The following is a 17,747-nucleotide window of genomic DNA, read 5'->3' as shown; positions in this document are numbered from 1 at the left end:
GCTGTAGAACAAGTTACATCTCCCGGGAGATTCTTCACTTGCCACCTGCTTGTTGTGAAGGCAGCCTTAGAACCAGAAGATGGTGGGCGGGTAGAGGACTGAGGATGGAAGATGGGCGAACATCTTGCTGCCTGGCCACTCTTTCAAAACGCACATATCTGATGCTGTCACTTGTTTACTTAAAAACTCCCTTGCTCTCCTTTTCCCATGGGATGAATGAAGCTGAAAATGTCCTGTCAAGCCATGCAAGGCCCCTGAACTTAGTCTTTTACATTTAGCTGAATCCTTCAATTCTCCTTGCCCTTATCCCTCTCCCTACCCATTCAGAGTTGTTTAATCCTTTCAATTGTCATGTAAGGGCTTATTCTAGAGAGCATTCCCATCCCAGATGGTCCAAGAAAGCTTTCATCCGAGGGAGACTTTGGGTCATGAAGAGTGCATAAGAGTGTGTGTGTGGTGGACAGGATACAACAAAGAAGGAGCAGCACAAATAGCTTGGAGGTGGAAGGAACTTACTGTCCTTGGGGAGCCAGGGCCAGGTTAAACGTAGTTGGGGTGGGTAGAGGGAAGAAGCGTGAGAAATGAGATTAGGGTAAGCTTGAAGGGCTGTGTGTGCTGTGTTAGAGTTTAGGCAGTGGAAAGCCACTGGAGGATTTTAAAGGAGGTCAGGGACTTGAGCTGGCTGGGCTTTGGAAAGGTCATTCAAGGCAGTGTGGAGCCAGGTGCTATTGCCCCTGCATTTTTGGAGGCAATGGCTTGGCCCCACAGAGGCAGAATCGCAGCCTCTTAGACCCAGAGGGAGGCCTGGAGAGAATCCTGCTCAGTTTTGAGAAAAGATAATAAATATATATAAGAAAAAAATTCCAGTAGTACAAGAGGGTATATAGAGAAAAATAAGTCTCTCTCCTACCCTGACCTCCCCAGAGATGGCCGGTTTCCAGTTTCTGTGCCTTACATAGACACTGTTCCTTTATAAAGACACGTCTACGTACTTCTTCCTCCGTGGTACATACCAGTTACACCTTGCTCTTTTTTACTTAACATATTTAGGAAATCATTCCATATTAGTATATATAGAGCCACTCATTCTCTTTATTAATATTCTTTGACTTATTTCATTGTATGACTACACCATAATTTGTAACTAATCTTTGGGTTAAATAACATGTAAGTTGCTAGGTTTTTCTATTACAGTATTACAGTGAGTGTTCTTGTACATACTTTATGTGCTTGTGTGTAAAATTGTCTGAACAATGTATTTCTAGAAGTGGAAATAGTGGGTCAAAGGATATGTGTGCATTTTTAATTTTTAGACGTGTGGCCAAATCACCACCCCTTTGAAGATGTCCTAATTTATCCTTTCTGCCAAAAATGTGAATGGGACTCAGCATATCTTCATCAAAATATGCATCAGGATTGTTTGGGGTGCTTTTTTAGATATCATATGCTTACATTTCTCTCATTTAGCTTCTTTTCTCCCATGTGAATCTAGTGTATTCCTTTCAGTTTACAGAGGGAAACATTGAGGCTCAGAAAAATAAAGTGATTTGTGCAAGACAGTCAGTGTGGGTGGTGGTTGTTTTTAAAGCAGCTCTGATATTTGTATTTGCCCAACACCTTTCATTGGAGGTGCTCAGTCGATTTGTAAACATTGTTGCATTATTTTTCTCCACCTTCATGTGGAAAAAATGAGATACAGGTGAAGTTTGAGTTAATAAGCAGGAAGCTGGCCAAATATAGAATCTTGTCTTTTTACTTCTAGTTTAATAACTAATAAATGTTCCCAAATGCCAAAGCTGAAGAAATGTTTTTTTAGTGAGTCTGAGTACAACAGTAATATAACACTAACTTAATAAAACTGACTAGCAAATCCACAAATAACTCAACATTAAAATTTGCTTTAATGAAGTCTCTATAGAAAGAGAATTCCATTAAAAGTTAAACTATTTATTGTACTCTAAATTCATATCCATTTGTGTCAATGTACAGGCGTAGATTTTTTTTATAGTTAATCAGTACATACGGAATGATTTTTGTATTCTTGAATAGCTTCAACTATTTTATATTCATTTATGTGTCTTTATTATTTTAAGTCACAGAATGTGCATTGATAGCTGTAGTTCGTGCACTCTATTTTTTTATTTTTGTTTTTTCTCCTTTTTACTATTATAAATGATACTTCTGAGCACCCTTGTGCAGGTATTCTTTTGGATTATTTTTTTGGACTCTTACCCCTAAAGTGGGTTCAGGGAGTCAGGATATGGCTTCAGTACTGAATTCCTCTCTGAGAAGGTTGAAGTAATTTACAGCACCATCAGCAATTGATGTAGCCCTGACAATCCAGCCAATGCTATTACAAACAAGAGCCAATATTTGATTTTATTAATTTAAAACAAATGTAATGGTACTTTGAATTAGGTTTAATTTACGTTTATTTAGGAAAAAAGACCAGTAGCTCTTTAGATTTTGAAATTAAATACAATGCTGTGATATATATCTTATCCAAGAGTTATGTGGCTAAAATTAACTTATTTTTGAAGAAAGGCATTGTTGATGGGACAGAAATATTGTGGAAATTTAGGATAAGATCATATTGGTATGAAACATAAAACTATATGCTGTTCACTTGAAAATACCAGACATTGTGCCAGGAGTGGGGGGATTACTCCAGAGTATCATGGATGTAATGTCTCTCCTCGTGACACTTACAGAGCTAAAGCAGTAGACAGACATTAATCATCTTAAGGTAATTACAAATATAATCAAAGAGGAAGAATAGGATGTCTTGGGAGTGCCAGAGAAGTTCAACAGGAAACAGCATTTGCAGGTGAACAGCGCTTAACAAAGGTCCTAAGCTGGGAAGGGGTTTGGTACCTTAGGGCAAAGCTTCGCTAACTTGAATATTCACAGGAACCATCTGGGGATCTTGTTAAAATGCCAAGTCCTGATTCAGTAGGTCTGGGGTGGGACTTGGGATTCTGCATGACTAACCAGCTCCCAGGTGAGACAGATGCTGCTGGTGGGTGTATCACACTTGGAGTAGCAGAGGCCTAATTGAGAGGTTGGTGAACACCAGAAACTGACCAACATGAATAGGAGGGGGTAGTTCTCCACCCTGACTGCACTTTAGATTTACCCTGGGGAACTTATAAAAAAATCAGCTATGCAAATGTCCTACTCCCAGGTATTTTTATTTAATTGGTCTAGGGTGGGATCTGAGAATGTGTATGTATATGTTTTAACTCCCCAGGTGATTTTGATATGCAGCCAGGGTTGAGAGCCACTGGACTAGAGAGGCAGGGACCAGAATTGAGGGCCCCATACACCATGCAAGGATTTTGGACTTTATCCTGAAGGTAGAGCTAAGCCATTGAATGATTTTAAGGAGAGTGAACTGATCAGATTTGCAGTTGTAAAAAGTTCACTGCAGCTGCAATCTAGAGGGTAGTTTTCATAGTCAGGTTGATAAGATGATTCACTGTTGGAAGAAAATTTTAGAGCTCTTTCTTATTTTTATCTAAAAATAATAAAACGTTAAATTTAGGGATTCTATTGGCATCTTCTTGGGTCTGTAGGTCCAACAGTGTTAACATGCTAATTTTGAATGTCCTGAAGGAAGAAAGAGGAGTTCTTCAGTGAGCAAACAGTCATATTCACACATTTGCTTTCAGCGTATTGCAACATATTGATAACAGTTTATATTATCTAGTTCTCATTAAACCTTCACAAAATGGACAAGAGGCTTAAAATGATTTCTGCAAAGAAACCAGTGATTGAAGAAAATACTAATAATGCAAGCACAAGCAAACAAAATAGCAGAGCTGATCCTTGTCCATCTCCTATTATGAACTCTTAGTGAGCTATTAAATCAGATTAAATAAGTCAGCCTTTATTACATTGGAAATATCAAGAACCTATTTAAAACATGGATTTACTTCATCTGTCATTAATAGGAATCTTACTTTAAGAGTATGTAGAACCTTGAGATGTTAAATAATAAAATTTGAGTCTATCACTAGCACCAAGACTTTTGAAAATTAAGCATCTGGAGCATAAAGAGAACCTCTACATTCCCCCGCCCCCCCAATGATGTTTAAAGTCATAGGCTATTTAATCATACGCTGTACAAAATTTTACTAACCTAATGATTAAAATATATATTTTAAGTTTCTTGTTCTTAAAAAGACCATTGGCAAGTTCTTCCTGTCTTGTCCCCCTGCCACCACCAAAAAGAGCACCTACTTAATAAAAAGACTGATATAGTACATGGAAAATAATATGTCAAGAAAACAAAGTGCTTTCCTTTGTCAACAAATACTTTTGTAAGATGCGTAGAAAATGTTGACAATTTGACCAAACAATATTAATATAAATTTTGCAGTGTGAGAGATTTGCTATATAGTTATAAAAGTATAGAAGCTTCTAGCATGTCTTAGTATATGCGAGATTCTCTTTTAATAATTAAATCCAAAGAAAATCCATTATTTTGTGAGCTACTAGAGGAAAGTTGTACTATATGGAATAATTGTCTAAATGTAAACTACTGATAGAACAGCTGCTTTGACTGAATAAAAAATGAAGTTCATTCAGTGCCTCTTCATGGCTGTTTAGGCAGAATATCACTTATTGGTTATCTTGTGATAGAGTTGTGGATATTATGCATTTTTCTTTAAAAAAAAAAATCAGAGTTTTCCTGATAAGTGGCTACCTGGCAAATGTTCTTTGAAAAATTAATATCCTTAATCTGTCTCTTCAAGTGAAGGTATTGTTTTAATAGTGAATGAGAAAGTAACTGCTTTTTTCTTAGAAAGGTACTATGAGATAGCATTTTCTTTGTAATTAAAAAAAAATGAGCTCTTTGGAGCTGTAATTTACATACCATAAAATTCACCCTTTTAAAATGTACAGTTCAGTGGTTTTTAGTGCATTCATGGAGTTGTGCAACTATCACCTTATCCAATTTCAGAACATTTTCATCATCATAAGAAGCAACTCGGCACCCCGCCCCCCGTTAGCTTCACTCTCCATTCCTCCCTCCCCTCACCCCCTTGCAACCACTAATCTTTCTGTCTCTGGATTTGCCTATTCTGGACATTTCATATAAAATGGAATCCTACAATATGTGGCCTTTGTGACTGGATTCTTTTACTTAGCACGATGTTTTTTGGGGGTGGGGGGATGGTTCCATGTTGTAGCATGTATCAGTACTTCATTCCTTTTTATAGTTAATAATATAATATTCCATTGTATGGACATACCACACTTTATTTAACCATTCATCAGTTAGTGAACATTTGAGTTTCTACTTTTTTGGCTATTATGAATAATGCTGCTATGAATTTTCATATACACGTTACTGTTTTTATTTCTTTTGGATATATACCTAGGATTAGAATTACTGGGTTAAATGGTAATAACTCTTTAACTTTTAGAGGAGCTGCGAAACTTTATTCTAAAGCAGCTGCACCATTTTACATTTTTAGCAGCAATGCACAAGGGTTCCAGTTTCTCCACATCTTCACTAGCACCTGTTATTCTGTCTTTTTATTATAGCTATCTTAGTGGGTGTGAAGTGATATCTTATTGTGGTTTTGATTTGCATTCCTCTAATGACTCACAATTTCATTCTGATTTTATTGCACCTATAAAAATTCATAATTTTACACTTGATAAGCTTGGAAACATAAATTTGTTACCTGCTAAAAATCTCCAAATGTATTCCAAAATAATGTCCAGATAATCTATGTAATAAAGGGCCTAAGCATTGATATCAGAGGCTCTTCAAACTGTTAGGGAGCTTTATAATAGAAGAATCAGACTGACAGTCTTCTGATCAATCATAACATCTCCAAAATGGGAATAACCAAATCTTACGTTCCTCGATGTAGCACTATAGGAAAAATGTAACATCATTCATTAAATGTTCTCCCTTCCTATCAAATCAACCCTGACTCTGATTAATCCTCTAGCTCTAACAACCAGTTTACAGAATATAATTAGAAAATTCAGAATGTGAGAAATTCTATAGTATAGATGAACCCAACAACTTCAAATAAATGGCAAGAAAAAAGTTTAGAAAATATTACAGATTAGAAAAGACTTGAGACATTAATGTGTGGACCTTGTTTAGATCTTGCTTCATACAAACCAACTATAAAAAGATATTTATGAGAGCATTGGGAGTAATTTGAATACCACTTGTATATTAGGTGATTTTTTAAACAATTATTTAAAAATTTTAAGGTATGATAATAGTATTAAAAGAATAGAGGTAATAGAGATAAATGCTGATTTATGGATGAAATGATGTCAGGCATGCTCTTTAAAATAATTCATTGTTTGGAGGGTTATAGGTAGTGTACCATATACTGATAATTATTGAAGCTGAATAATAGATATATAAGGGTTTATTATAGAGTTTGTTTTACTTTTGTGTATGTTTCAAAATTCCTATAGTAAAAACTTAAAAAAAATACTCCAAGTGAATAGTTTTAGTGGGTTTCAAATCTATTTGTTAGAAATAAAAGGCTAACTTTTCTGATTAGTTTTCAGGAGTAATTGCATCAGGGAAGATGGACATTTTCTAGCCCAATTTAAAGGAAAATGTATAATTGAATGAGTTTGGAAACCTAAATATCATGATTTAGTAATCACAACCATAGCACTTCTACCTTTTGGACTCATGTTTCTTTTTTGGTTATAATACCCATTAAAAGCAAGTATTGATTTGAAACTTATTTTCAGATAGCTCTATAAAATATATTAAAACGAGAATTTTCAAACTTAATGAAAATACGTGATCATGGATCACACTAAAATGCTTTTAAAAGAAGGTTAATATTAATATTTTAAGGATAGCAGTAATGGTTTTATGCTTACTCTTACAAATTCACATAAAAACATATTATTTTATTACATTTGAAAAAGAATGTTTTGTTGTATTCATATGTATTAGTACCTTTGTCATATTTTTAGGTGAACATACGTTCCGAATGTGCACATTAGTTGGTTGATTGGCTGGTGTGTAGTCAAAAGATTTGATTGTCATTACTGTGAAGTATAAACTGGACAGCACAGAGACGAATTTAGTGATTGTTAGAGCAGATTTGGCTAGGGAAAATGATGTTCTGGATTGGTTTGGGGTAGGGGGAGTGGTGATGTGAATGGAAATATGTGGATAAGTATGATTTAAGTAGTAGAAGCATTAGTAGGGTTCCAGGTATCTGGGTTTTTGGAAGAGATGATAGTGAATTGAGCTTTTTGAGTGTGGGAAGAAGTTGAAACCTAGCTGCTGTGAATTGTGCAAGTAGTTCTCAAATATTGATTGACAAATAACTTAACCAGCAATTAGTTTTTAAACATTGGTTGACAGGTGGCGTAATATCGTATTGTAACTGTATTAATTCAGACCATTAATAAAGAGAATGTCTTTCATTGATGTATTAGCAGTACTTTTACCAGAGCAATATGGAATAGTTCCAGGACTTCCACTGTTCTTCTAAAAGGAATTGGGGGTATATGAGGAGGGAGGCAGAGTTTTTACAGGGATGCTTCTGTTCTGGTGGCCCTTTCCATGATGTGAATGCTTTACCTACCTTTCAGGGAGTGAGGCCAATCCCTGAAATCAGTGCTCCTTACTTCCCACCTGGACTTGCTAATTTTGTTTACAGGGGCTGAATTCACAGTGACTTCCAGCTAGTGTTTCTTTCTCCAGCCTGGGTTGTTAGCCTGGCCCAGCATCTTGCTACTAGTTGGTAGAAATCATAGAAGATCCTTTTTCTTCTGTTCAGCAGTCCCCAGTCTTTTTTGGCACCAGAGACCAGTGCTCCTTTGAGAAACTAATGCCTGATGATCTTAGGTAGAGCTGAGGCAGCGATGCTAGCGCTGGGGAGCAGCTGCAAATACAGGTGAAATATCGCTCCCTTGCCCCGGCCCTCCATTCAGCTCCTGCTGTGCGGTCTAGTACCATTCAGCGGCCTGGGGGTTGGGAAATCCCTGCTATAGTTCATATCTAGTTAAACAATAGTGCTATTGGCAGCAATTGTAAACCTCTAAGGTGGTCATTTTCAATAGTGGTTTCTGACTGTGGTGGGGAGGAGGTAAGTTTGAAAAAGCCCTTTTGAAGAAAAAGGAAAAAACATAGGTTTTTGTTTTTCAATCAGTGTTTATATTTTTAAGTTTCCTTCATTTAAAGTCAAGTGTGCATTTGAATGATTAATACTTGTACATGTTAAAATAGATAATATTAGAAATATACAGTAAAAGGTAATTCTCTTTCCCCTACCTTCCACATTTTCCTTTCCGGAGGCATCCCAGGTACTATGAACAGTACTTGTGAAACTTTCTGGAAATAATACATGCCCATATAAGAGTTACTTAAGTTAGACATTTCAACTTACAATAAAGGAGGATATGAGAATTTTATGTTTATCAAAAGGAATGAGTGTTAGGACAGATTGAGATGTGTTCTTACCTTTGGTGGGGGTTTATATGGTGTTCAGTTCTGTTTCTCCAGTGTAGTGGGAGAAATTGCTTAAATACTTCATACTTTTTCAGTTGAACTTAGTTTTCAAAGGTTCTTCTTTGAAGAAGTTTGCTGTAGGGCAAGTAGTGGTTAACAGCGGCTTGGTTATCTGTGTTTTTGATGTCTGAGTGGGGCTTTAGTTGCATGGCAAGGACTATTTAAAATTACTTGGGCTTCAAATTAATACTCGTATTTAGCAAATTAAAAACCTAGTTTTCTTTTAGTTTTGTTACTGTAGGCATTGTAATTTTTTTTATAGAAATAAGAACAGTAACTTTCACTCTCTTTAATTAGCTTTAATTCAAGCTTAACAGATTAAATACTTTCATACCTCTTTGTTAGTGAATTAAATTTCCTTAGATATTTAAAATATATTTATACTTTCAGTTTGTCAAGAACAACCAGTCCTTGACAGGTCAGAGTTACTATCTTAACAAGCAGAATCTCCTTAAGCACTTGAGCAATACTAAGAAATTAAACTTATAAATGTGGTAAAACAGGTTCTCTTAAGACTTCCAGAGTTTTTCATTAGCTGAATTTGAATTACCAACATTTGAAAAACACATATCCTAAACTTAATGCAGTTAATACCATGGGTTTGATATGCCTCATCTTGTTGCTCACATCTTTTTCTTCTGGAGTTATAATGTCACTTACCCAATTAAGGAAGACAGCTTCTCCATCTAAGAGAGCCAAGATTACTGGATTGAAAATACAGGACAACAATAGAGTTATTTATTGGTCAGAGGTTCAAGACTAAGAAGAGAACTAAGGTCTCTATGTTTCTAGAATAATTCTACTTAAGAGGTGCCCTTCCTTATAGTAGAGTCCTATATTTGGCATCAGTCAGGGAATCCCATATCTAGGGTTTGTTTTGCAACCCCCCGTATGTATTTTTTTTTTCAAATTAATTTTTTTCCAAATCTAATTGGATTTTGTCTATAGTTATTTTAATTTGGGGAGTTGGATGTGACTCAGGTTCATATCCCATACCTGCCATGCTTTGTGAAGTTGGGCAAAGTACTTCACCTGAGATTCAGTTTTCTCACCTAATAAATGGGTTCAACGATAGTACTTTTTTTTTGCTGCATGTTTGTTTTAAGGATTAGGTAGTTCATGTCAAGTGCTTAGCACAGTTCTTAGCACATAGGAAACCCTGCTGTGGGTTCCCTAGTTGTCTACTCAATTCTTCCTTGTTCCAGGTCATTTATTAATGTTAGGAAATAGTATATGATCTTGATCATCTGTCTTTCCTCTGTAGTAGGTGGTCAATATACAGTGTAGCTGTATGAATTATCATAAAATAACTTTTATCTTCTTGGCTTTAATAGAGGAAAAGATGGGAGAGGGATGAGAGAAGAAGAATTGAGTAAATGTGATAGAATATTCAGTGTTTACTCCATGAACTCTCTTCCTTAGAGTTCTGTGACATATTTCCCTGGTTTTTCTCTACCTCTGTGGCTACTCCTCAGTTCCCTTAGGTCCCTCTTCTCTTCGTTTAACTTACCAATGATCCTATCCTCAGCCCTCTTGTGTTTCATCTGACACGTTCTTCCTGGAAGCACATGCCTATTCCCATGGTTTCAGCTTCTATTCTTACTGAATAGGAGAACGTTTGTCCTCAGCACAGACTGGATCATAACCAACAACCAACTGGTCATCTTCACTGGACTGTTTCCCAGGCACCTACAACAGGCTTAGAATTGACCTCATCTTCCTTTTAAATGTATTATTTTTATAATCTCTATCTCAATGAATGGCATAGCCCAGTAACCCAAACCAGAAACCTGGACGATGTTCATCTGATTGATGATGCGGTCCTGTCTGTTTTACCTCTTTAATATCTTTCAGATTTGCCTGCTTTCCCCCATCTCTTCTGTCCCTTATTTCAAGATCCTTCTCACTTACATGACTGCTGTGAGTTCCCTAGTTGTCTATTCAATACTTCCTTGTTCCAGGTCATTTATCACATTGCTGCCAATCTTTCTGACTTCCTTATCTAATCACAACACTCCCCAGTTTAAAATCCTTGGAATAAAATCCAAAACTTATCAGAGCAAGCTTTTGCATTCCAACCCCTTTTTATCTTTTAGCCTTACCTTTTCCCAGTTCCCACCACCCATTGACTATGCTTTTCCATACCCTCTGCCTTTAGCTGGATTGCCTATCTCCCTCTTCTTTACCTGGCATAATAATTTCTTAGAAAAGAATTGCTCCTCCAGTCAGTGTTACCTTATTGATTGCCCCAAGTCTGATCTAGGTATAGATCTTGTGTTTATTTCTATCAAGTCACTTATATTGGTGTGATCATCCATACACTTATATTGTATGATAATCCACATATCGGCACGTGCAGATTAATGGTTTTAAAAGGATTCTGGTGGTCCAAAATATGTAGTAATATGTAATTTTACTGAGGCACGGTTTCATGGTACTTAGACTTCAGTGGCAGCAGGTGAGTTCATTTTGCTATTCAGTGAGCCTAAACAACATCTAACGCTATCTTTTTATTATTCCTGCTTTTTCCTCTTCTAGTATGTAGGTTTTATTTTCTGATTCCAAAACTAGAAAATACTTTTAAAAAAGAAACTTTAAGCCCTTGAAATGCCTCACAATTCAAAAGGTTTTTAAGAAAAGCATTTTTCTTCTCCTTTGCTCTTTTTATCTCCCTTATCTTTGGCATTAAGTTAGTCTGGGGGTGCAAACTCAAATATGTGTTTGGAGGCTAGGCAGGCAGTATGACTCAGAAATAGATCTGTTGGGTCCTGTGCCACAGTAGAGGTTCCATGACCTATCAAGGAGTTGCAATCAGTTTTTTATAACACATTGTGCTACTAGTTTACAACCTTCACTGTCGCTGCCAAAGACTGTATATATGTATATGATTCAGTTTATCTTTCTCTTTGAAACTGAATTAATTAGACAAAAACTTAACCATACTACCATTGATTTTTCTAGACCCAGCCAAAGTATTACCTACTTAGTGAAATGTCCTGAATTCTAGAAACTTTTTCCTCCTTTTAGGGTTGACATAACGACTAAAGTTTTGAACACAATGTATTTTAATTACTTGTTTCATGTTTAATTCCTGGTAGTTTATTGAGGAGCATGTCTTATTCTATTAGAAGTTCAATACATTTGTGTTGAACATTGAGCAAAGTGTCAGGCATTTAGTAAACAGATATGTTTGTTGATGAACAGGTATTTACTAAAACCAAAATGTGAGAGTCTGTAATATAACTTTTTTTTTCTTTTGATGATTTGAAGGGCTATGTGTCTACACTAAATTTCAACTTTATTTCTTGGAAATTACCAAGAATGTTAGTGATGATATATCTATGCTGTTGGGTTTGCTGTGGACAAATCTTTGTACAGATGGTGACTAAACAACTTAAACTCAGATAACCATTGTCTCATCCCCTGAGAAAAGATTCATTACAAGGGAGAACTTCCTGCTTCCAACTTTGTATGGTTAAGACAAATTAAACACCTGATGATTATGGAAAATGTAAAGAAATTTGAGTACACCTTGGATGAAGAGAAGGGGTTTGGAGTTAGCAGACCTTAGCTCTATTTTTGGCAGTACCGATTAGTCATGTGACTTTAGGCAAGTTTCTCTGGGTCACAGTATTGTCTGTAAAGTGATGAGGGACTTGATGGTTTAAGATTCTTCTATTTCTAAAATTATTCAATTCTAAAACATTGTAATTTCTAAAATATTAGGACCAGTGAAGGCAGTTCTTATGATTTAACTCATTCTAATGAAAATTTGAAGTAATTTACTACAATACATATAATACCATTGTGTGTGTGTGTGAGAGAGAGAGAGAGAGAGAGAGCGATAGAGCGAGCGAGCGAGCGAGATTAGTATGTGTGCTGCTGAAGCGAACGCTGTTTGTTTAGAGAGTCTGTTTTGGTGTTCTCTAGAAAAACACTGAAGAAACTGATAATAATTACGTCTGGGAGTAGGGAACTGGATGGCTGGTGGGAAGGATACCTTCTATTCAGTGTATTTTCTTTTGATTCTTTGAATTTTATAATGTGTGCTTGATTACCTAGTCCATTAATAAAAATAAACTTTATATATGTAAATCTATACATAAAGAAGCCAGAGTAAAGGAAAATAAGGGTCTTATGGTAAGAGAGAGGCAGCCTGAGAATGTTAGTACAGAGTACAGATCATTAGATCCTGAGCAGTTATATAAAGAAGACTATACACACGTATTGAGATCACAGGTTATATTAGCCCTGGCAACACGGTTCCAGGAAATTCACTTGATTTACAAGATATAAACTATCATCAGTTGTGAAAAAAGCCTTTTCTTTCACTAAGGTTTGAGGCATTTTCCTCTTAAAAAGGAGTATTGTGTTATGTGGTAGAGGATGTCTTTAATCATACCTCTACAGTCATACTATAGTACAGTATCTCAAATGGGGGTCCTTGGGTATATTTTGGAGAGAAGTTTCAGTAATCTGAAATATAAGCATATAAATGGCTGTCCACCTTATAACTATTACCACACAGTTTCAGTGCCCATGTTTGGATGTTTAGGATCATTGGTTATATAGTTCTTTATTTGGAAGTAAGTAGTTTGTGGGACCAGTGGAAGGCCAAGTAGTACTGGGCACACAGGGAAACTTGGGTGAATGGGAAAGTGGTGGGAGAATTGGTATTATATGGTGTATGTGTTTAGACATGCTAAGCTTAAAAAAAAAAAAACCTGTGTGGTAGTCAATACCATATCTTTGTTGTGAGTGGTGATTTAATTTCTGCATTAAATCTGTTTTTATCTATTGTTAATTTGAATTTCATTGGTTTTCTATTTTTATGTTTAATTTGTAAATTTGTTTTGATCCTGTAGCTGTATGATAGTTTTATATTTATATTTATACGTTGAAAAAAATTTTAACTTAGCATTGGAAGTGTGTTAAGAATTTTCTTTAAAAGGGATCTGTATCTCTCAAATTTGAGAAACTGCAGTAGTGATATTGTAATTTTGTTACAGCTTTACTCATTCTAAACAGAGTCCAAAAATGTCCAAATGAAGGCAGTTTTCTACACGTCATTTCTCATAACCGAATTTCATTGAATTAGAAAAAGAAACTTTGAAATCAGTTGCTGATTAACGAGAAATCCAACTTACTTTGACAATGAAGGAGTCTAAAGACAACATTGCTTGAATAGATGATGAGTCCATCTTTACTTGGAGCAACTGCAGGCAGGACCAAGATGGTTATCAGAAAAGAGTTTGAGTGCTGCAGCCCACAAACGAATGGATAGATCAGGCTCCAACCTTCTCTAAAATTGAAAAGAGCATGACTTGAATGAGTTTCATCTGAAAAAACGTCAAAGCTGAAGTACCCAGGCATTCATTTTGGCTATAGAGTGATATCAGTAATCCACCTGTGAAATGCCTACTTTCAAACAGTGTAATTTCCTGATGAGTCCAACAGGACAACTCTTTGGAAGAGATAGCTGTAGAAAGCAGAACTGTAGTATTTAAAGAAATTGTTGGTTATTGACTTCCTGCCCAAAATGATGATTTTGATTTTAAAGTTGTTGATCTTAAGCCTTTTTTTTTTTTCTGATAGTAACTTAGAAGATCTGTTTTTTTTCTGGTGAGATCATTGTTCTTGACATCAAAACAATGCTTATTGGCTTAATGGAGTTAACTTCTTATTTATTTTTTTCTTTTATTATTTATTATTATTCAAGTATATAGTACATTGGTTAGACATTTAGATAGTTTATAAAACAATCCCTGGAGGTAACTTCTTTTTCTGCCTTTTACATTTCAAATAATGTGATAGAATTTTAGAAGAAGGTTACAGGATTTTATATTCCATGAGTGTTATCTGATCTGGCAGGAGTCTGTTGAATCCAACCCTGTGAATCTTAGGGCAGTGTGGCTGGGATACCATTTATCAGATTAAGGGAGTTCCCTTCCATGCCTTGTCTACAAAATGCTTTTTATGAATGTATGTTGAATTATATCCCACGCTTTTTCTGCATCTATTGATAGTCATATGATTTTTCTTTAAGTTGTCAATACGAGTTATGTTAATCATTTTTATGAGAAAATACTGCTTTATTCTTTTTTAAAGCTCATTGTTTTATCTAATTTTTAATTGTAAAATATACATAACAAAATTTACCATTTTAACTTTTTAAGTATACGGTTCATAGTACATTCACATCGATTTTTGTGTTACCATCACCACTATCCACCTTCATCATCCCCAACTGAAACTGTACCATTTAAACAGTGACTTCCCATTTCTCCTTCCCTCTTGCCCCTAGCAATACATTTCATTGATGTGTACTGTATTATCTTTTTTTATCTTATATGTTGATGGCATCAGATTACTAATATTTTGATTAGAATTTTTTTTCAATGACAGTCTGACTTTTTTCTAATTCCTATTGTGGCTTGCTTCTTTGAACCATGGATTATTTGTGTCTTAATTTTCAAACATGAGGTTTTTCTATTTATCTTTTTGTAGTAGGTTTATAGATTAATTGCATTGTGGTTAAAGAATATGGCCTTTACAATTTCAGTCCTTTGGAAATTGTTATTTATTTGCTGTTTGGCCTAGTATATCTTTCACCCATATTCTGCATTGTTAATGTTAAATAGTTAACATTTTGCCATAATTGCCTTATCTTTGTCACTTTATCCTTCTTTCTATACAATTTTTCCGAATCATTTGAGAAATAAGTTCCAGACATACTCTATTATTATCTAAATTAATGTGTATTTCCTAAAAAACAAGGACACTCTTCTGTGTAACCACAGCACATTCATTAAAATATTGATATAATACTACTACCTAATTCATAGACAGTGCTCAAATTTCACTGATATCTCAGTTATGTTATTTAAATCAAAAACAGAAGAACAATAGAAAACCAACTCCCCCTCCACAAAACAAAATCAGAAAACCTCTTCCTTTTCACCTTGGATTTCTGATTCAGAGACCATTCAGGACAACGCCTTACATTCAGTCATCATGGCTCTTCAGTTTCATTCAACTTGGAATAGTTCCTGAGTCTTTTTGTTTTTAGTGATCTTGCCATTTTTGAAGAATAGACCAGTTACTCTGTAGAATGTTCCTCACCTTGAGTTAGTCTGATGTTTTCTCTCAAATAGATTTAGGTTATGCATTTTTGGCAGGAAAACCACAAGCATGATGTTGTGTTCTTCTCATTGTATCATATTAGAAGGCACATATCAATTTGTCCTATTGCTAGTTATGTTAAATGTTACCTCTTGGTTAAGATGTTGTCTGATAAGTTTATACAGTGTAAAGTTAGTTCAAAACTGTTTTGCACTAATATGTAAATAATATACATTTTGTCAGTTGATACTTTGAGGCTATTTAAATAGTCCATTTCTCATCAAATTTTCACCTACCAGTTTTAGCATGCATTGACGGTTCGTGGCTGAATCAGTTATTACTATAGTGGTTGCCAGATGGTGAATTTTAAAAATTTCAGCATCCCTTCTGCATTCATCGTATGGCATTTCACTGAAGGGAAAAGCTTCTCTTCCTGCTTTTTTAAAAAATCATTTAAGCATTAGCATGGACTCCTTAATTCCTATTTTATTCATTTTTGCTTTATTTTGATGCTCATATCTTTCCAGAACCCTTTCAAGCTGGCTCCCATGCCTTTTTTTCATGTCTCCATCATTCTTTGATCACTTTTTTTATTTTTCTTATTTTTTTCCGTGTTCGTATGTTCCTTGCTACTCGGGTGTTTTTGCTTTTCGGTTCTTTTAGAGGTCAGAGGTAGGATAGTGTTTTAAAATGTACCCAGGATTTAATTTATAGATATGACTGAGTGAGGACTTGAAGAAGTCAGTGCCATTGAAGAATGTTTATTACTCATAATTTCCTAGAAGCAGGCGGGACACTATGCTATGCAGGGCCACATGGGATAAGCACCAGGGTCAGTCAGGAGGCAGAAAGAGCCACAGGCAGGTAAACAGCAAGAGCTGTTATTACTGTAGTAATGGAAACAACCTCTATCAGGCAGAAACGAAACACAGATGTTGGAGTTTGTAGTTGGAAGGTTTGCAGTATTTTTATTCATATACATACATATGCATGTAAACATATACAAAACATATACAGAGAGTTTAATTCTCACTTTGCTTGATTCTAATATACATGAATTCTGTTAATATGGTTTAATTAAATGACACCAGTCCCCAAATATCAGTTAATGAAATACTAAATATAACTTGTGATCAGGGATAGCTTTTCCAAAAATTTAAAAATTTACTCTGACCCTGTAATAGCTCATTAATACTACCCTAGACATCATTCAATTGAAAGTAGTCTTTTCTTTTTTTTGAGAAAAATTACAGTTGCACTGCTCTCAACAAAAGCTCTGCATTTTCTTCTGTCAGTTTCTCTTGGAATGGTGGGTGGGTAGCAGAAGAAAGGATATGTATGTACAATAATGTATTTTTAGTTCTTTTGAACTGGGGCTTGCTCCAGTCATTGCTGTTGACGACCGGAAGTATATTTATAGCTACAGGGAAGAAGGGTCCTGCTTTATGAAAACCTGGGAGGCAGTGCTTAATATATTTCATTAAAGCTCATTTGCACTTCATAGGAAGTTCTTGCCTTAAAAATGTAGCTGAGGTGAATGGATCTGTAACTAATGAAGTATAGGTATTTCCATAAGTATATATTCAGTCTGCTCCCAAATTTGGAAAAACTTTCCATTTTGAAATTTCACAATTTACAATGTCTAAAACAAAGGACACTTCTAGATATACAAGATGTGTGTGGAGAATTTAGATGGTAGTTGTATATGCTGTTGTATGTGCTGTTGCATAGTAAGGATATTAGGGGTACTAAATATTGTTCCCATTAGATAGTAATGAAGTTCTTATTGGTTCAGCTTGTATTGTGATTTTTAAAAGTTGAAACCAAAATATTGTATATGGATCATAAGATACTCTCTGTAAAACAATTAGGGGTTTTCCACCAGGTGCCACATAACTTTCTCATAAGTTTGTTGGGCAGGACTTTTACCCATGATTATCATGTGCAGTGAGCACATTAAATACAAGTTAAATAATTCTGAAGCTTTTTCTTTCTTTTTTTTCCTACTTCCTTTCTTTATTGAGGGAAGCAGAGTTGGTTTCCAAGGATACATCTTCTCTCTTACGCACTGGTTGCAGATTGATGCAGTCATGGAAACCAGGCG

General features: G+C 35.3%; 1 protein-coding gene across 3 annotated transcripts in view; it reads left to right on the top strand.

Moving 5' to 3' along the window:
• PTPRA (protein tyrosine phosphatase, receptor type A) overlaps positions 1-17,747 on the top strand; it is a 114,882-nt gene that overhangs the window by 1,005 nt on the left and 96,130 nt on the right. The window lies entirely within an intron of this gene.

The sequence above is a fragment of the Pteropus alecto genome, unplaced genomic scaffold (assembly GCF_000325575.1).
Source record: "Pteropus alecto unplaced genomic scaffold, ASM32557v1 scaffold45, whole genome shotgun sequence".
In the NCBI taxonomy this organism is placed as follows: Eukaryota; Metazoa; Chordata; class Mammalia; order Chiroptera; family Pteropodidae; genus Pteropus; species Pteropus alecto.
This window is presented reverse-complemented; position numbering and strand designations above follow the sequence as displayed.